Source organism: Amphiura filiformis, chromosome 20 (assembly GCF_039555335.1).
Source record: "Amphiura filiformis chromosome 20, Afil_fr2py, whole genome shotgun sequence".
NCBI classification, from domain to species: Eukaryota; Metazoa; Echinodermata; class Ophiuroidea; order Amphilepidida; family Amphiuridae; genus Amphiura; species Amphiura filiformis.
The window spans coordinates 6,585,471-6,606,635 of NC_092647.1; the positions used below are offsets into that span (position 1 = coordinate 6,585,471).

General features: G+C 37.1%; 1 long non-coding RNA gene, 9 other non-coding genes and 1 pseudogene across 10 annotated transcripts; 1 reads left to right on the forward strand and 10 right to left on the reverse strand.

Annotated features, from left to right (window-relative positions):
* Window positions 1–5,013: 5,013 nt before the first annotated feature.
* On the forward strand, window positions 5,014–16,887 carry LOC140142632 (uncharacterized). Its single transcript, XR_011857547.1, has 8 exons — window positions 5,014–5,394; window positions 6,931–7,042; window positions 8,581–8,692; window positions 10,228–10,339; window positions 11,866–11,977; window positions 13,507–13,618; window positions 15,159–15,269; window positions 16,798–16,887. It is a non-coding gene; the product is annotated as an uncharacterized lncRNA (long non-coding RNA).
* Window positions 5,868–5,988, reverse strand: LOC140143193 (5S ribosomal RNA). The gene has a single exon (XR_011857687.1). It is a non-coding gene; the product is annotated as a 5S ribosomal RNA (ribosomal RNA).
* LOC140143194 (5S ribosomal RNA) lies at window positions 7,517–7,637 on the reverse strand. The gene has a single exon (XR_011857688.1). It is a non-coding gene; the product is annotated as a 5S ribosomal RNA (ribosomal RNA).
* LOC140143195 (5S ribosomal RNA) lies at window positions 9,164–9,284 on the reverse strand. Its single transcript, XR_011857689.1, has one exon. It is a non-coding gene; the product is annotated as a 5S ribosomal RNA (ribosomal RNA).
* Window positions 10,811–10,929, reverse strand: LOC140143177 (5S ribosomal RNA). The gene has a single exon (XR_011857672.1). It is a non-coding gene; the product is annotated as a 5S ribosomal RNA (ribosomal RNA).
* LOC140143178 (5S ribosomal RNA) lies at window positions 12,450–12,568 on the reverse strand. The gene has a single exon (XR_011857673.1). It is a non-coding gene; the product is annotated as a 5S ribosomal RNA (ribosomal RNA).
* LOC140143179 (5S ribosomal RNA) lies at window positions 14,093–14,211 on the reverse strand. The gene has a single exon (XR_011857674.1). It is a non-coding gene; the product is annotated as a 5S ribosomal RNA (ribosomal RNA).
* LOC140143181 (5S ribosomal RNA) lies at window positions 15,743–15,861 on the reverse strand. Its single transcript, XR_011857676.1, has one exon. It is a non-coding gene; the product is annotated as a 5S ribosomal RNA (ribosomal RNA).
* A 496-nt stretch (window positions 16,888–17,383) lies between the features above and the next one.
* LOC140143182 (5S ribosomal RNA) lies at window positions 17,384–17,502 on the reverse strand. The gene has a single exon (XR_011857677.1). It is a non-coding gene; the product is annotated as a 5S ribosomal RNA (ribosomal RNA).
* A 1,523-nt stretch (window positions 17,503–19,025) lies between these two features.
* Window positions 19,026–19,144, reverse strand: LOC140143183 (5S ribosomal RNA). Its single transcript, XR_011857678.1, has one exon. It is a non-coding gene; the product is annotated as a 5S ribosomal RNA (ribosomal RNA).
* A 1,518-nt stretch (window positions 19,145–20,662) lies between these two features.
* LOC140143196 (5S ribosomal RNA) lies at window positions 20,663–20,779 on the reverse strand (annotated as a pseudogene).
* Between the last annotated feature and the right edge of the window lie 386 nt (window positions 20,780–21,165).

The window sequence follows — 21,165 nt, forward strand, 5'->3', positions numbered from 1 at the left end:
GTCCTTTTATCCATCTGCTCGTGAAATATGTTGTTGTTTCATAATTGTTTTTGTTATTTCCAATCAGTTTTACTATGCAATATTAATTTTGTTCTTACAGTTACTGTATGCAGTGTTAGAAAGACTAAGCCAATATTTTGAGGGCCATTAGGCCTAAGAATATACTTATACTGGCCCTCATCAATTTTGAGCTCTGTTGCAAAAGTGATATAATAATAACAGAGAGCAATTCAGACTTCTATGCTACTGAATATTATTCTCACCAGGAATACTTTCACCTGACCTAGCAGACGTTGTCGGCTCTTGTTGATGCTCTGAGCCTATGTCCTAGGTCTACCGAGTGATGACATCACATGGTCATGATGACGCACAAGGTCAGGTGAAAGTACAAATATTTAATAGCTTAGAAGTCTACATTACTCTCAGCTTTACAATTCCCCGCTACATATGAATCTTCAGATTGTTTTTGATATACTGTAATACATATTTTAAGATATCAATATTACACCGATCCACACAGGGCTATTCCATTTAAGGTCCACACTACCCATGTGGAAGATTTGGGAATTATCTTCCACAGGGGAGTATGAATATCAAATGGAATTAGCACATTAAGCAAATCTATTTGAAACTCATCCTCCCTCTTTACAAGATTCAGGTTCAATCATTCTCAGAGGGTGTGTGAAATTTTAAGAGCTGCCTAATTAATGTGTTCATGTTCATTCCATTTGAAATACATACTCCAAACTGTTGAAGATCTTACTAACATCTTCCACAGGGGTAGTGTGGTTTTCAACTGGAATAGTCCATTTTTTTAAGACTCACAATTCATACCAAATAGCAGGGAGGATCAATTTTTGAAGTCAGTATTGACTCAATTTTACTGACTATGGTAATAAAATTTCACAGACTGGATAATGTATCAGCAGGCTTGCAGTGATTTTCACTGGCTTCTTTTGGCCAGCGGACCCACCTCATTTCTAACACAGACTGTATGTAATTATTTGAATTTGAAGATTATTATTCTTGTCTGGAAGTCTACTTCCCATTCCAGAAAAATACATGATATTAATTTCTGCCAAATGAAACATAATTTAATCTTAATCATTTATTTAGTACTAACTGGAAATAAAAGTTCACTATTTTCCAAAAAATATAGCATGCATAAATTGAAATTAGACTTCGCACAAGTCTTTAGACTTGATTGTCACAGCATGTGAAGAACACCCAAAATTACATGTTTTTGACTCTTTAATTCTTAAATTTGGCCAAATAGTGACATTTAACAGCACGTTTATTACCAGTTAGTACTAAATGAATAATTAGCATTGAGCTGTGTTTCATGTGGCAGAAGTTAGTATTTTTTAATCTCAAAAAATCAGTGCTGTATTTTTCTGGAATGGGGAGTAGGTTTTGTAGAGCTGGTAATTATGTTAATGAACATTGAAGAAAGTACAAAAAATTAAAAATATTTTATGAAGTACAAAAATAAAATCTGTAAATGTGTAATTCTGTTTGCATGAACTATCAATGTATTTATAGGTTAACCTAACCCCTAAGGGCTTTTTACGACGGGAAGGAAAGAATAAAGAGAGAAAAGAAAGAAAGAAGTTGTTTGCTCTGGGTGGGATTCAACCCAAGACCCCTCGCATGCCAGGCACTGGGTCAGCGACACTTTGCCACGGTCTTGGGCTTCGCTGGCCAGCTTAAACCGTGCCTATATATCACTTAGGGCGATTGCGTCATCACACCACGTGGGATGCATGCACGAACAGCGCATATATCAAGTAGTATTTTGTAGTATACAGGCGGGTTAGGGTTAATCACTGCATATAACCTGTTGGGAGTGAAATTGTACAAAATGCATGCACACTGAGATGTTGATGCATATGATGCATTCAATCCTGCATCAACGAAAATATGAGCAAATAATAAATGCATCAACACACAAGGAAAATGAATCAATCCTCTGTGATGCAAATGCATCCAAAAGCACTATGGTCATGCGTCTTGAACTCGCCACCCAAAAAAGGTGGCGATGTTACATTTTTCCAAATTTGACTCAAATTGAATTCGACTCAATGATGATATCTCTGCCAATCAAGAAGTTATTGTCATGCTTGCGGTCTCATTTAATTGCTAAATAACATGCACTTTCAACCCTGTAAAAAGAAAGTCTTTAACCTTTTTAATACTGACATTCTGCTTCATAGAATGCAGAATGGGCAGGGTGGCGGTGGTGGGGGATGTGGTACACACAAACTCTATGGGATTGATATTTTTAGTGCATAATCTGCTGTTGTAGTAAAGGCTGTAAATTGGATTTGGACTCTATTTAGCATCTAAAACATGCGCATATTTTGGGGGTGGCTTTAGGCGCCAGCCCAGGGTAAAAAAGTGGGCGGCAAAAATCAAGGGCGGCGGAAGAAGGGCGGCAAAAACAGGGCGGCAAAAAAGCAATGGGCGGCAAAAAGAATTAGTAAAGAAAAAAGGGCGGAAAAATTGGAGAAAGCATAACATTTTTTAATAAAATGGTACAGCTCAACTTACCGTACTTTGCCTAACCAGACAGTCCATGCCAAAATTGTTACTACACCTTTACATTTCATCGAATCTCTTTTTGATGTCTGTCATTTTGAACATCATACTTGAAAGATGTATGCTATGTAGAAACTTTATTTTGCAATTTCATAATTTGCATATTATTAGCATATTTGCAAGAAAAAACATGAAAATCAATAAATACCTATATTTTCACAATTTCAATATTTTATTAGAAATTAAGCATGTAGGCCGTTTGTTATGACTTGATGAATGAAACTGTTAGACAGATTTTGATATTTTTGCTTATTTTTCCTTTTTTGCCCCAAAATGTGTAAAAATCACAATTTTTTGGATGACCTATATTTTCTTTGAATATTTATCAGATTTCTTAATTTAGGTATAATACAGTGCAGAAAAAGATGTCAAAAAAATCTGTTAAAACAGATTTCCAATAAATTGTTCCATTTTCATTTTTGGGTTAAATACTCAATTTTCATGCGCGGATATTTGAAACATAAAATGAAAACATGTCCATTGCACTTTTTCCTCGAGATGTACTATAATATCAAGGTTACGGATATATTATAATCCCTTCTTATCTTCACTGATCCATCAGATACCTATTGTTATGAATGATCAATGAAAAGGTTCAGAACTGGGCTACTAATGGTCTTGTCAAGTATCTATAGTTATTTTCATGACTGTGTCAACTCAAAAATCATGCAAGGTCGAATGTAGGAAAAGTATGATCAGTTGAGCTGTACTATACCTGAAAATGTGCTGCTTTTAGGGCGCTAGCGCTTGAAACCCTTTTTTCATATTAAACACTAGTAAGTAATGTGGATGTCTTTAAAATCTAAAAGTTACTGTAAAATTTTAATTACTTATCCTATCATAGTCAAAGCATAGATTTTCTAAAGGGAAATTTGATGAGGAATCTAAATATGGACTTATTTTTCTGTATGAGTTAGGGGTAAAATGTATCGGTTCAAAATATGTTGAATTGTAAAAAAATCTAATATACTTTGGGACACCCTGTATTCGAGATTACCAAATAGCTGTGATTTTGGTTGCTTCCAAAGTCAGTAGGCTCCCCCTATCCTCTAACCATATGAATGTTGTTTACTTCCAGTTTATTACTGCAAGTTGGTAATAAGCAATGCATTAAGTAATCCATTTTTTATCCGAATCTTTTTTATTCCACCCTGTATAACTTGAAGGTCACCCTGTATAATGAGTTAAAATGTGTATATTTGAATTGCTTATGCCTTCAGCTTTCCAACAATGAATACTTTTGCTAGTTCAGGGTTGATAATTGTGGAGATAACCTAATTAGAAACACGATTGGTGTAAAAGTTCATAATATTTTTGATGTAACACTAAGGGTGGCGAGGTCAGGACACATGGCCCTATGCGTAGTAGGTGAAGTGCACACTAGTTAGGCCTACACAATACACTCCTGGTATTTTTGCTAATGTTTGCTCTGATTTGTTTTCACTATTTTTAAATAGAGTTTAGAATAATCATAGAGATCTCAGTGGGGTCTGTCAAAATACCCTGAACATTTTGTGAACCGTAGAAATTGTGAAAAACAAAAAATAAAGTGAAAATCTGGTGAATAGCTTGTGGCAGGGCTGAAATACCATTACAAGAAGTTACCACAGACCGAGTGACAAACTATTTAATGAGCTGTTCTGTTCAGCTGCAGCTAAAGATGATAGGCCTACTGAGATTCCCGGGCTGAGATTTCACTCTCATCTAATTAGGCTACGTCTTTTTTATCAAAAGAAAACGTGTCTATAATGATGTGGAAGTATTTTACCACTCCGTACTCAATAATTTCAATCGTTTCTAAAATAATGTGCAAAAATTTGTGACATCTTCTCATGAAACTTACAAGTAATTCTAATCAAATTGTACAGTCTTTTCATTTTAGGAACTATAATAAATCACGGGTTGCACGTCCGGTCAGCGTAAGTTTACTAAATTTAGCGCCACTTTCACAAGGTAAATTGGTTGTCTTTGGCAAGTCATGAGTAAAATTAGAAACGTATCATCGACGGCCGATTTACCAATTTGGTTCGAGCTATCTTCAGTAGATAGCAAAAATTTACATCAGATTATTACATCGAAATTCACTTGCTGATCTCACAAGTATGGACAACCAGGCGAAATAAATAAACGACTAAACGTTGTTTTATTGCACCTAATAAAAACGGAAAATAAAATGCAGTAGACAATTTATTAAAAAAGTTTTAAAAAAAAAAATAAAAAATTTTTTTTTAAAAAAACCATTTTGCGACACATAAAACCAACATCTCCTTGACATACTAACAAACAAACATTTAACCAAACAAACAAAACGCGTAATTTTGCATTTTCAGAAGCACGTTATAACACATAAGATGTAACATGTTTTGTTTTATTTTTTGGTACCTGAATGCTGAACCGCATTGACCATGTTGACTTTTGTGTAGTGATACACGCACGAGCTAACATCAAGCGCGTCGGACAATGACTTCAGTTTACGCGTACGCATTACGCACGTGATACGCATTACAATAATTATTGTCGCTTGACAACAATCAAAACAATCCTGGACAGCAGTTTGTCAACACGTGTTTTGAAAAAGGTTCTGTTCTGTTCGGCAGCAGCTAAAGATGATAGGCCTACTGAGATTCCCGGGCTGAGATTTCACTCTCATCTAATTAGGCTACGTCTTTATTTTTTATCAAAAGAAAATGTGTCTATAATGATGTGGAAACTAGGAGATATTTCTACTTGAAGATGCCTGAGATGCTAAGCGCCTATCGTGCAAGTATTTTACCACTCCGTACTCCATAAAAAATAGTAAGTTTCAGTAGGACAACTACTTTTTTGTTGATTCGTTTTGAATTTGATACGGATAAAATTGAAAATCACAGAATTTCAGCTGTGAGCAGTAGGCCCTATGCTAGTTTGGTTGAATTGAGCGATTTGCCGCTAGCGGGTTATATTTGGCAATTGCAAAACGATAGCTTGGCACCAGTCCCTCGGGTATTTTTGAATCCGTCTCATAATTATCATTAGGCCTATTATTATACAAAAAGTTTTGGTCTCCCGTCCAGCAGCTGACCACGATCGACTCAATGTTGAAGGCGCTCTGTGATATGGTAGCTACCGGGTATTAAATTTTAAGTTATAATGCCGGGGTGCTCCAGAAATCGAGAAAAAAATCCTATTTTGAACAAAGCCGCTTTCTAAATGGAAAAATTTCATCACATCAGATAGAGGACACAAACACGATCAGGAGTAAAGATAAAAAAGAAGGATCAGAATGCAAAAGTCTACAGCACCCGGTATTCCCAGGCGGTCTCCCATCCAAGTACTAACCGGGCCCGACGTTGCGTAACTTCGGGGATCGGACGAGAACCGGTGTATTCAACGTGGAGTATGGCCGTAGACATTTGAAGATGCGAATTTAGCTTACTTATAGCTACAGCATTGACCTTTCTTTCAATCGTTTCTAAAATAATGTGCAAAAATTTGTGACATCTTCTCATGAAACTTACAAGTAATTCTAATCAAATTGTACAGTCTTTTCATTTTAGGAACTATAATAAATCACGGGTTGCACGTCCGGTCAGCGTAAGTTTACTAAATTTAGCGCCACTTTCACAAGGTAAATTGGTTGTCTTTGGCAAGTCATGAGTAAAATTAGAAACGTATCATCGACGGCCGATTTACCAATTTGGTTCGAGCTATCTTCAGTAGATAGCAAAAATTTACATCGGATTATTACATCGAAATTCACTTGCTGATCTCACAAGTATGGACAACCAGGCGAAATAAATAAACGACTAAACGTTGTTTTATTGCACCTAATAAAACGGAAAATAAAATGCAGTAGACAATTTATTAAAAAAGTTTAAAAAAAAAAAAAAAAATTTAAAAAAAAACCATTTTGCGACACATAAAACCAACATCTCCTTGACATACTAACAAACAAACATTTAACCAAACAAACAAAACGCGTAATTTTGCATTTTCAGAAGCACGTTATAACACATAAGATGTAACATGTTTTGTTTTATTTTTTTGGTACCTGAATGCTGAACCGCATTGACCATGTTGACTTTTGTGTAGTGATACACGCACGAGCTAACATCAAGCGCGTCGGACAATGACTTCAGTTTACGCGTACGCATTACGCACGTGATACGCATTACAATAATTATTGTCGCTTGACAACAATCAAAACAATCCTGGACAGCAGTTTGTCAACACGTGTTTTGAAAAAGGTTCTGTTCTGTTCGGCAGCAGCTAAAGATGATAGGCCTACTGAGATTCCCGGGCTGAGATTTCACTCTCATCTAATTAGGCTACGTCTTTATTTTTTATCAAAAGAAAATGTGTCTATAATGATGTGGAAACTAGGAGATATTTCTACTTGAAGATGCCTGAGATGCTAAGCGCCTATCGTGCAAGTATTTTACCACTCCGTACTCCATAAAAAATAGTAAGTTTCAGTAGGACAACTACTTTTTTGTTGATTCGTTTTGAATTTGATACGGATAAAATTGAAAATCACAGAATTTCAGCTGTGAGCAGTAGGCCCTATGCTAGTTTGGTTGAATTGAGCGATTTGCCGCTAGCGGGTTATATTTGGCAATTGCAAAACGATAGCTTGGCACCAGTCCCTCGGGTATTTTTGAATCCGTCTCATAATTATCATTAGGCCTATTATTATACAAAAAGTTTTGGTCTCCCGTCCAGCAGCTGACCACGATCGACTCAATGTTGAAGGCGCTCTGTGATATGGTAGCTACCGGGTATTAAATTTTAAGTTATAATGCCGGAGTGCTCCAGAAATCGAGAAAAAAAATCCTATTTTGAACAAAGCCGCTTTCTAAATGGAAAAATTTCATCACATCAGATAGAGGACACAAACACGATCAGGAGTAAAGATAAAAAAGAAGGATCAGAATGCAAAAGTCTACAGCACCCGGTATTCCCAGGCGGTCTCCCATCCAAGTACTAACCGGGCCCGACGTTGCGTAACTTCGGGGATCGGACGAGAACCGGTGTATTCAACGTGGAGTATGGCCGTAGACATTTGAAGATGCGAATTTAGCTTACTTATAGCTACAGCATTGACCTTTCTTTCAATCGTTTCTAAAATAATGTGCAAAAATTTGTGACATCTTCTCATGAAACTTACAAGTAATTCTAATCAAATTGTACAGTCTTTTCATTTTAGGAACTATAATAAATCACGGGTTGCACGTCCGGTCAGCGTAAGTTTACTAAATTTAGCGCCACTTTCACAAGGTAAATTGGTTGTCTTTGGCAAGTCATGAGTAAAATTAGAAACGTATCATCGACGGCCGATTTACCAATTTGGTTCGAGCTATCTTCAGTAGATAGCAAAAATTTACATCGGATTATTACATCGAAATTCACTTGCTGATCTCACAAGTATGGACAACCAGGCGAAATAAATAAACGACTAAACGTTGTTTTATTGCACCTAATAAAAACGGAAAATAAAATGCAGTAGACAATTTATTAAAAAAAGTTAAAAAAAAAAAAAAAAAAATTTAAAAAAACCATTTTGCGACACATAAAACCAACATCTCCTTGACATACTAACAAACAAACATTTAACCAAACAAACAAAACGCGTAATTTTGCATTTTCAGAAGCACGTTATAACACATAAGATGTAACATGTTTTGTTTTATTTTTTTGGTATCTGAATGCTGAACCGCATTGACCATGTTGACTTTTGTGTAGTGATACACGCACGAGCTAACATCAAGCGCGTCGGACAATGACTTCAGTTTACGCGTACGCATTACGCACGTGATACGCATTACAATAATTATTGTCGCTTGACAACAATCAAAACAATCCTGGACAGCAGTTTGTCAACACGTGTTTTGAAAAAGGTTCTGTTCTGTTCGGCAGCAGCTAAAGATGATAGGCCTACTGAGATTCCCGGGCTGAGATTTCACTCTCATCTAATTAGGCTACGTCTTTATTTTTTATCAAAAGAAAATGTGTCTATAATGATGTGGAAACTAGGAGATATTTCTACTTGAAGATGCCTGAGATGCTAAGCGCCTATCGTGCAAGTATTTTACCACTCCGTACTCCATAAAAAATAGTAAGTTTCAGTAGGACAACTACTTTTTTGTTGATTCGTTTTGAATTTGATACGGATAAAATTGAAAATCACAGAATTTCAGCTGTGAGCAGTAGGCCCTATGCTAGTTTGGTTGAATTGAGCGATTTGCCGCTAGCGGGTTATATTTGGCAATTGCAAAACGATAGCTTGGCACCAGTCCTCGGGTATTTTTGAATCCGTCTCATAATTATCATTAGGCCTATTATTATACAAAAGTTTTGGTCTCCCGTCCAGCAGCTGACCACGATCGACTCAATGTTGAAGGCGCTCTGTGATATGGTAGCTACCGGGTATTAAATTTTAAGTTATAATGCCGGGGTGCTCCAGAAATCGAGAAAAAAAATCCTATTTTGAACAAAGCCGCTTTCTAAATGGAAAAATTTCATCACATCAGATAGAGGACACAAACACGATCAGGAGTAAAGATAAAAAGAAGGATCAGAATGCAAAAGTCTACAGCACCCGGTATTCCCAGGCGGTCTCCCATCCAAGTACTAACCGGGCCCGACGTTGCGTAACTTCGGGGATCGGACGAGAACCGGTGTATTCAACGTGGAGTATGGCCGTAGACATTTGAAGATGCGAATTTAGCTTACTTATAGCTACAGCATTGACCTTTCTTTCAATCGTTTCTAAAATAATGTGCAAAAATTTGTGACATCTTCTCATGAAACTTACAAGTAATTCTAATCAAATTGTACAGTCTTTTCATTTTAGGAACTATAATAAATCACGGGTTGCACGTCCGGTCAGCGTAAGTTTACTAAATTTAGCGCCACTTTCACAAGGTAAATTGGTTGTCTTTGGCAAGTCATGAGTAAAATTAGAAACGTATCATCGACGGCCGATTTACCAATTTGGTTCGAGCTATCTTCAGTAGATAGCAAAAATTTACATCGGATTATTACATCGAAATTCACTTGCTGATCTCACAAGTATGGACAACCAGGCGAAATAAATAAACGACTAAACGTTGTTTTATTGCACCTAATAAAAACGGAAAATAAAATGCAGTAGACAATTTATTAAAAAAAGTTAAAAAAAAAAAAAAAAAATTTAAAAAAAAAACCATTTTGCGACACATAAAACCAACATCTCCTTGACATACTAACAAACAAACATTTAACCAAACAAACAAAACGCGTAATTTTGCATTTTCAGAAGCACGTTATAACACATAAGATGTAACATGTTTTGTTTTATTTTTGGTACCTGAATGCTGAACCGCATTGACCATGTTGACTTTTGTGTAGTGATACACGCACGAGCTAACATCAAGCGCGTCGGACAATGACTTCAGTTTACGCGTACGCATTACGCACGTGATACGCATTACAATAATTATTGTCGCTTGACAACAATCAAAACAGTCCTGGACAGCAGTTTGTCAACACGTGTTTTGAAAAAGGTTCTGTTCTGTTCGGCAGCAGCTAAAGATGATAGGCCTACTGAGATTCCCGGGCTGAGATTTCACTCTCATCTAATTAGGCTATGTCTTTATTTTTTATCAAAAGAAAATGTGTCTATAATGATGTGGAAACTAGGAGATATTTCTACTTGAAGATGCCTGAGATGCTAAGCGCCTATCGTGCAAGTATTTTACCACTCCGTACTCCATAAAAAATAGTAAGTTTCAGTAGGACAACTACTTTTTGTTGATTCGTTTTGAATTTGATACGGATAAAATTGAAAATCACAGAATTTCAGCTGTGAGTAGTAGGCCCTATGCTAGTTTGGTTGAATTTAGCGATTTGCCGCTAGCGGGTTATATTTGGCAATTGCAAAACGATAGCTTGGCACCAGTCCCTCGGGTATTTTTGAATCCGTCTCATAATTATCATTAGGCCTATTATTATACAAAAAGTTTTGGTCTCCCGTCCAGCAGCTGACCACGATCGACTCAATGTTGAAGGCGCTCTGTGATATGGTAGCTACCGGGTATTAAATTTTAAGTTATAATGCCGGGTGCTCCAGAAATTGAGAAAAAAAATCCTATTTTGAACAAAGCCGCTTTCTAAATGAAAAAATTTCATCACATAAGATAGAGGAGACAAACACGATCAGGAGTAAAGATAAAAAGAAGGATCAGAATGCAAAAGTCTACAGCACCCGGTATTCCCAGGCGGTCTCCCATCCAAGTACTAACCGGGCCCGACGTTGCGTAACTTCGGGGATCGGACGAGAACCGGTGTATTCAACGTGGTATGGCCGTAGACATTTGAAGATGCGAATTTAGCTTACTTATAGCTACAGCATTGACCTTTCTTTCAATCGTTTCTAAAATAATGTGCAAAAATTTGTGACATCTTCTCATGAAACTTACAAGTAATTCTAATCAAATTGTACAGTCTTTTCATTTTAGGAACTATAATAAATCACGGGTTGCACGTCCGGTCAGCGTAAGTTTACTAAATTTAGCGCCACTTTCACAAGGTAAATTGGTTGTCTTTGGCAAGTCATGAGTAAAATTAGAAACGTATCATCGACGGCCGATTTACCAATTTGGTTCGAGCTATCTTCAGTAGATAGCAAAAATTTACATCGGATTATTACATCGAAATTCACTTGCTGATCTCACAAGTATGGACAACCAGGCGAAATAAATAAACGACTAAACGTTGTTTTATTGCACCTAATAAAACGGAAAATAAAATGCAGTAGACAATTTATTAAAAAAAGTTTAAAAAAAAAAAAAATTAAAAAAAACCATTTTGCGACACATAAAACCAACATCTCCTTGACATACTAACAAACAAACATTTAACCAAACAAACAAAACGCGTAATTTTGCATTTTCAGAAGCACGTTATAACACATAAGATGTAACATGTTTTGTTTTATTTTTGGTACCTGAATGCTGAACCGCATTGACCATGTTGACTTTTGTGTAGTGATACACGCACGAGCTAACATCAAGCGCGTCGGACAATGACTTCAGTTTACGCGTACGCATTACGCACGTGATACGCATTACAATAATTATTGTCGCTTGACAACAATCAAAACAGTCCTGGACAGCAGTTTGTCAACACGTGTTTTGAAAAAGGTTCTGTTCTGTTCGGCAGCAGCTAAAGATGATAGGCCTACTGAGATTCCCGGGCTGAGATTTCACTCTCATCTAATTAGGCTACGTCTTTATTTTTTATCAAAAGAAAATGTGTCTATAATGATGTGGAAACTAGGAGATATTTCTACTTGAAGATGCCTGAGATGCTAAGCGCCTATCGTGCAAGTATTTTACCACTCCGTACTCCATAAAAAATAGTAAGTTTCAGTAGGACAACTACTTTTTTGTTTTTTCGTTTTGAATTTGATACGGATAAAATTGAAAATCACAGAATTTCAGCTGTGAGTAGTAGGCCCTATGCTAGTTTGGTTGAATTTAGCGATTTGCCGCTAGCGGGTTATATTTGGCAATTGCAAAACGATAGCTTGGCACCAGTCCCTCGGGTATGTTTGAATCTGTCTCATAATTATCATTAGGCCTATTATATACAAAAGTTTTGGTCTCCCGTCCAGCAGCTGACCACGATCGACTCAATGTTGAAGGCGCTCTGTGATATGGTAGCTACCGGGTATTAAATTTTAAGTTATAATGCCGGGGTGCTCCAGAAATTGAGAAAAAAAATCCTATTTTGAACAAAGCCGCTTTCTAAATGGAAAAATTTCATCACATCAGATAGAGAACACAAACACGATCAGGAGTAAAGATAAAAAAGAAGGATCAGAATGCAAAAGTCTACAGCACCCGGTATTCCCAGGCGGTCTCCCATCCAAGTACTAACCGGGCCCGACGTTGCGTAACTTCGGGGATCGGACGAGAACCGGTGTATTCAACGTGGTATGGCCGTAGACATTTGAAGATGCGAATTTAGCTTACTTATAGCTACAGCATTGACCTTTCTTTCAATCGTTTCTAAAATAATGTGCAAAAATTTGTGACATCTTCTCATGAAACTTACAAGTAATTCTAATCAAATTGTACAGTCTTTTCATTTTAGGAACTATAATAAATCACGGGTTGCACGTCCGGTCAGCGTAAGTTTACTAAATTTAGCGCCACTTTCACAAGGTAAATTGGTTGTCTTTGGCAAGTCATGAGTAAAATTAGAAACGTATCATCGACGGCCGATTTACCAATTTGGTTCGAGCTATCTTCAGTAGATAGCAAAAATTTACATCGGATTATTACATCGAAATTCACTTGCTGATCTCACAAGTATGGACAACCAGGCGAAATAAATAAACGACTAAACGTTGTTTTATTGCACCTAATAAAAACGGAAAATAAAATGCAGTAGACAATTTATTAAAAAAGTTTTAAAAAAAAAAAAAAAAAAAAAAAACCCATTTTGCGACACATAAAACCAACATCTCCTTGACATACTAACAAACAAACATTTAACCAAACAAACAAAACGCGTAATTTTGCATTTTCAGAAGCACGTTATAACACATAAGATGTAACATGTTTTGTTTTATTTTTGGTACCTGAATGCTGAACCGCATTGACCATGTTGACTTTTGTGTAGTGATACACGCACGAGCTAACATCAAGCGCGTCGGACAATGACTTCAGTTTACGCGTACGCATTACGCACGTGATACGCATTACAATAATTATTGTCGCTTGACAACAATCAAAACAGTCCTGGACAGCAGTTTGTCAACACGTGTTTTGAAAAAGGTTCTGTTCTGTTCGGCAGCAGCTAAAGATGATAGGCCTACTGAGATTCCCGGGCTGAGATTTCACTCTCATCTAATTAGGCTACGTCTTTATTTTTTATCAAAAGAAAATGTGTCTATAATGATGTGGAAACTAGGAGATATTTCTACTTGAAGATGCCTGAGATGCTAAGCGCCTATCGTGCAAGTATTTTACCACTCCGTACTCCATAAAAAATAGTAAGTTTCAGTAGGACAACTACTTTTTTGTTGATTCGTTTTGAATTTGATACGGATAAAATTGAAAATCACAGAATTTCAGCTGTGAGTAGTAGGCCCTATGCTAGTTTGGTTGAATTTAGCGATTTGCCGCTAGCGGGTTATATTTGGCAATTGCAAAACGATAGCTTGGCACCAGTCCCTCGGGTATTTTTGAATCCGTCTCATAATTATCATTAGGCCTATTATTATACAAAAAGTTTTGGTCTCCCGTCCAGCAGCTGACCACGATCGACTCAATGTTGAAGGCGCTCTGTGATATGGTAGCTACCGGGTATTAAATTTTAAGTTATAATGCCGGGGTGCTCCAGAAATTGAGAAAAAAAAATCCTATTTTGAACAAAGCCGCTTTCTAAATGGAAAAATTTCATCACATCAGATAGAGGACACAAACACGATCAGGAGTAAAGATAAAAAGAAGGATCAGAATGCAAAAGTCTACAGCACCCGGTATTCCCAGGCGGTCTCCCATCCAAGTACTAACCGGGCCCGACGTTGCGTAACTTCGGGGATCGGACGAGAACCGGTGTATTCAACGTGGTATGGCCGTAGACATTTGAAGATGCGAATTTAGCTTACTTATAGCTACAGCATTGACCTTTCTTTCAATCGTTTCTAAAATAATGTGCAAAAATTTGTGACATCTTCTCATGAAACTTACAAGTAATTCTAATCAAATTGTACAGTCTTTTCATTTTAGGAACTATAATAAATCACGGGTTGCACGTCCGGTCAGCGTAAGTTTACTAAATTTAGCGCCACTTTCACAAGGTAAATTGGTTGTCTTTGGCAAGTCATGAGTAAAATTAGAAACGTATCATCGACGGCCGATTTACCAATTTGGTTCGAGCTATCTTCAGTAGATAGCAAAAATTTACATCGGATTATTACATCGAAATTCACTTGCTGATCTCACAAGTATGGACAACCAGGCGAAATAAATAAACGACTAAACGTTGTTTTATTGCACCTAATAAAAACGGAAAATAAAATGCAGTAGACAATTTATTTAAAAAAGTTTTAAAAAAAACAAAAAAAAAAATTTAAAAAAAAACCCATTTTGCGACACATAAAACCAACATCTCCTTGACATACTAACAAACAAACATTTAACCAAACAAACAAAACGCGTAATTTTGCATTTTCAGAAGCACGTTATAACACATAAGATGTAACATGTTTTGTTTTATTTTTGGTACCTGAATGCTGAACCGCATTGACCATGTTGACTTTTGTGTAGTGATACACGCACGAGCTAACATCAAGCGCGTCGGACAATGACTTCAGTTTACGCGTACGCATTACGCACGTGATACGCATTACAATAATTATTGTCGCTTGACAACAATCAAAACAGTCCTGGACAGCAGTTTGTCAACACGTGTTTTGAAAAAGGTTCTGTTCTGTTCGGCAGCAGCTAAAGATGATAGGCCTACTGAGATTCCCGGGCTGAGATTTCACTCTCATCTAATTAGGCTACGTCTTTATTTTTTATCAAAAGAAAATGTGTCTATAATGATGTGGAAACTAGGAGATATTTCTACTTGAAGATGCCTGAGATGCTAAGCGCCTATCGTGCAAGTATTTTACCACTCCGTACTCCATAAAAATAGTAAGTTTCAGTAGGACAACTACTTTTTTGTTGATTCGTTTTGAATTTGATACGGATAAAATTGAAAATCACAGAATTTCAGCTGTGAGTAGTAGGCCCTATGCTAGTTTGGTTGAATTTAGCGATTTGCCGCTAGCGGGTTATATTTGGCAATTGCAAAACGATAGCTTGGCACCAGTCCCTCGGGTATTTTTGAATCCGTCTCATAATTATCATTAGGCCTATTATTATACAAAAAGTTTTGGTCTCCCGTCCAGCAGCTGACCACGATCGACTCAATGTTGAAGGCGCTCTGTGATATGGTAGCTACCGGGTATTAAATTTTAAGTTATAATGCCGGAGTGATCCAAAAAAAGAAAAAAAAAATCCTATTTTGAACAAAGCCGCTTTCTAAATGGAAAAATTTCATCACATCAGATAGAGGACACAAACACGATCAGGAGTAAAGATAAAAAGAAGGATCAGAATGCAAAAGTCTACAGCACCCGGTATTCCCAGGCGGTCTCCCATCCAAGTACTAACCGGGCCCGACGTTGCGTAACTTCGGGGATCGGACGAGAACCGGTGTATTCAACGTGGTATGGCCGTAGACATTTGAAGATGCGAATTTAGCTTACTTATAGCTACAGCATTGACCTTTCTTTCAATCGTTTCTAAAATAATGTGCAAAAATTTGTGACATCTTCTCATGAAACTTACAAGTAATTCTAATCAAATTGTACAGTCTTTTCATTTTAGGAACTATAATAAATCACGGGTTGCACGTCCGGTCAGCGTAAGTTTACTAAATTTAGCGCCACTTTCACAAGGTAAATTGGTTGTCTTTGGCAAGTCATGAGTAAAATTAGAAACGTATCATCGACGGCCGATTTACCAATTTGGTTCGAGCTATCTTCAGTAGATAGCAAAAATTTACATCGGATTATTACATCGAAATTCACTTGCTGATCTCACAAGTATGGACAACCAGGCGAAATAAATAAACGGCTAAACGTTGTTTTATTGCACCTAATAAAAACGGAAAATAAAATGCAGTAGACAATTTATTTAAAAAAGTTTAAAAAAAAAAAAAAAAAAAAAACCCATTTTGCGACACATAAAACCAACATCTCCTTGACATACTAACAAACAAACATTTAACCAAACAAACAAAACGCGTAATTTTGCATTTTCAGAAGCACGTTATAACACATAAGATGTAACATGTTTTGTTTTATTTTTGGTACCTGAATGCTGAACCGCATTGACCATGTTGACTTTTGTGTAGTGATACACGCACGAGCTAACATCAAGCGCGTCGGACAATGACTTCAGTTTACGCGTACGCATTACGCACGTGATACGCATTACAATAATTATTGTCGCTTGACAACAATCAAAACAGTCCTGGACAGCAGTTTGTCAACACGTGTTTTGAAAAAGGTTCTGTTCTGTTCGGCAGCAGCTAAAGATGATAGGCCTACTGAGATTCCCGGGCTGAGATTTCACTCTCATCTAATTAGGCTACGTCTTTATTTTTTATCAAAAGAAAATGTGTCTATAATGATGTGGAAACTAGGAGATATTTCTACTTGAAGATGCCTGAGATGCTAAGCGCCTATCGTGCAAGTATTTTACCACTCCGTACTGCATAAAAAATAGTAAGTTTCAGTAGGACAACTACTTTTTTGTTGATTCGTTTTGAATTTGATACGGATAAAATTGAAAATCACAGAATTTCAGCTGTGAGTAGTAGGCCCTATGCTAGTTTGGTTGAATTTAGCGATTTGCCGCTAGCGGGTTATATTTGGCAATTGCAAAACGATAGCTTGGCACCAGTCCCTCGGGTATTTTTGAATCCGTCTCATAATTATCATTAGGCCTATTATTATACAAAAAGTTTTGGTCTCCCGTCCAGCAGCTGACCACGATCGACTCAATGTTGAAGGCGCTCTGTGTTATGGTAGCTACCGGGTATTAAATTTTAAGTTATAATGCCGGGGTGCTCCAGAAATTGAGAAAAAAAAATCCTATTTTGAACAAAGCCGCTTTCTAAATGGAAAAATTTCATCACATCAGATAGAGGACACAAACACGATCAGGAGTAAAGATAAAAAGAAGGATCAGAATGCAAAAGTCTACAGCACCCGGTATTCCCAGGCGGTCTCCCATCCAAGTACTAACCGGGCCCGACGTTGCGTAACTTCGGGGATCGGACGAGAACCGGTGTATTCAACGTGGTATGGCCGTAGACATTTGAAGATGCGAATTTAGCTTACTTATAGCTACAGCATTGACCTTTCTTTCAATCGTTTCTAAAATAATGTGCAAAAATTTGTGACATCTTCTCATGAAACTTACAAGTAATTCTAATCAAATTGTACAGTCTTTTCATTTTAGGAACTATAATAAATCACGGGTTGCACGTCCGGTCAGCGTAAGTTTACTAAATTTAGCGCCACTTTCACAAGGTAAATTGGTTGTCTTTGGCAAGTCATGAGTAAAATTAGAAACGTATCATCGACGGCCGATTTACCAATTTGGTTCGAGCTATCTTCAGTAGATAGCAAAAATTTACATCGGATTATTACATCGAAATTCACTTGCTGATCTCACAAGTATGGACAACCAGGCGAAATAAATAAACGACTAAACGTTGTTTTATTGCACCTAATAAAAACGGAAAATAAAATGCAGTAGACAATTTATTAAAAAAGTTTTAAAAAAAAAAAAAATAAAAAAAAACCCATTTTGCGACACATAAAACCAACATCTCCTTGACATACTAACAAACAAACATTTAACCAAACAAACAAAACGCGTAATTTTGCATTTTCAGAAGCACGTTATAACACATAAGATGTAACATGTTTTGTTTTATTTTTGGTACCTGAATGCTGAACCGCATTGACCATGTTGACTTTTGTGTAGTGATACACGCACGAGCTAACATCAAGCGCGTCGGACAATGACTTCAGTTTACGCGTACGCATTACGCACGTGATACGCATTACAATAATTATTGTCGCTTGACAACAATCAAAACAGTCCTGGACAGCAGTTTGTCAACACGTGTTTTGAAAAAGGTTCTGTTCTGTTCGGCAGCAGCTAAAGATGATAGGCCTACTGAGATTCCCGGGCTGAGATTTCACTCTCATCTAATTAGGCTACGTCTTTATTTTTTATCAAAAGAAAATGTGTCTATAATGATGTGGAAACTAGGAGATATTTCTACTTGAAGATGCCTGAGATGCTAAGCGCCTATCGTGCAAGTATTTTACCACTCCGTACTCCATAAAAAATAGTAAGTTTCAGTAGGACAACTACTTTTTTGTTGATTCGTTTTGAATTTGATACGGATAAAATTGAAAATCACAGAATTTCAGCTGTGAGTAGTAGGCCCTATGCTAGTTTGGTTGAATTTAGCGATTTGCCGCTAGCGGGTTATATTTGGCAATTGCAAAACGATAGCTTGGCACCAGTCCCTCGGTATTTTTGAATCCGTCTCATAATTATCATTAGGCCTATTATTATACAAAAAGTTTTGGTCTCCCGTCCAGCAGCTGACCACGATCGACTCAATGTTGAAGGCGCTCTGTGATATGGTAGCTACCGGGTATTAAATTTTAATTTATAATGCCGGGGTGCGCCAGAAATTGAGAAAAAAAATCCTATTTTGAACAAAGCCGCTTTCTAAATGGAAAAATTTCATCACATCAGATAGAGGACACAAACACGATCAGGAGTAAAGATAAAAAAGAAGAATCAGATTGCAAAAGTCTACAGCACCCGGTATTCCCAGGCGGTCTCCCATCCAAGTACTAACCGGGCCCGACGTTGCGTAACTTCGGGGATCGGACGAGAACCGGTGTATTCAACGTGGTATGGCCGTAGACATTTGAAGATGCGAATTTAGCTTACTTATAGCTACAGCATTGACCTTTCTTTCAATCGTTTCTAAAATAATGTGCAAAAATTTGTGACATCTTCTCATGAAACTTACAAGTAATTCTAATCAAATTGTACAGTCTTTTCATTTTAGGAACTATAATAAATCACGGGTTGCACGTCCGGTCAGCGTAAGTTACTAAATTTAGCGCCACTTTCACAAGGTAAATTGGTTGTCTTTGGCAAGTCATGAGTAAAATTAGAAACGTATCATCGACGGCCGATTTACCAATTTGGTTCGAGCTATCTTCAGTAGATAGCAAAAATTTACATCGGATTATTACATTGAAATTCACTTGCTGATCTCACAAGTATGGACAACCAGGCGAAATAAATAAACGGCTAAACGTTGTTTTATTGCACCTAATAAAAACGGAAAATAAAATGCAGTAGACAATTTATTTAAAAAAGTTTAAAAAAAAAAAAAAAAAAAAAAACCATTTTGCGACACATAAAACCAACATCTCCTTGACATACTAACAAACAAACATTTAACCAAACAAACAAAACGCGTAATTTTGCATTTTCAGAAGCACGTTATAACACATAAGATGTAACATGTTTTGTTTTATTTTTGGTACCTGAATGCTGAACCGCATTGACCATGTTGACTTTTGTGTAGTGATACACGCACGAGCTAACATCAAGCGCGTCGGACAATGACTTCAGTTTACGCGTACGCATTACGCACGTGATACGCATTACAATAATTATTGTCGCTTGACAACAATCAAAACAGTCCTGGACAGCAGTTTGTCAACACGTGTTTTGAAAAAGGTTCTGTTCTGTTCGGCAGCAGCTAAAGATGATAGGCCTACTGAGATTCCCGGGCTGAGATTTCACTCTCATCTAATTAGGCTACGTCTTTATTTTTTATCAAAAGAAAATGTGTCTATAATGATGTGGAAACTAGGAGATATTTCTACTTGAAGATGCCTGAGATGCTAAGCGCCTATCGTGCAAGTATTTTACCACTCCGTACTCCATAAAAAATAGTAAGTTTCAGTAGGACAACTACTTTTTTGTTGATTCGTTTTGAATTTGATACGGATAAAATTGAAAATCACAGAATTTCAGCTGTGAGTAGTAGGCCCTATGCTAGTTTGGTTGAATTTAGCGATTTGCCGCTAGCGGGTTATATTTGGCAATTGCAAAACGATAGCTTGGCACCAGTCCCTCGGGTATTTTTGAATCCGTCTCATAATTATCATTAGGCCTATTATTATACAAAAGTTTTGGTCTCCCGTCCAGCAGCTGACCACGATCGACTCAATGTTGAAGGCGCTCTGTGATATGGTAGCTACCGGGTATTAAATTTTAAGTTATAATGCCGGGGTGCTCCAGAAATTGAGAAAAAAATCCTATTTTGAACAAAGCCGCTTTCTAAATGGAAAAATTTCATCACATCAGATAGAGGACACAAACACGATCAGGAGTAAAGATAAAAAAGAAGGATCAGAATGCAAAGTCTACAGCACCCGGTATTCCCAGGCGGTCTCCCATCCAAGTACTAACCGCCCGACGTTGCGTAACTTCGGGGATCGGACGAGAACCGGTGTATTCAACGTGGTATGGCCGTAGACATTTGAAGATGCGAATTTAGCTTACTTATAGCTACAGCATTGACCTTTCTTTCAATCGTTTCTAAAATAATGTGCAAAAATTTGTGACATCTTCTCATGAAACTTACAAGTAATTCTAATCAAATTGTACAGTCTTTTCATTTTAGGAACTATATATAATAAATCACGGGTTGCACGTCCGGTCAGCGTAAGTTTACTAAATTTAGCGCCACTTTCACAAGGTAAATTGGTTGTCTTTGGCAAGTCATGAGTAAAATTAGAAACGTATCATCGACGGCCGATTTACCAATTTGGTTCGAGCTATCTTCAGTAGATAGCAAAAATTTACATCGGATTATTACATCGAAATTCACTTGCTGATCTCACAAGTAGGCCTATGGACAACC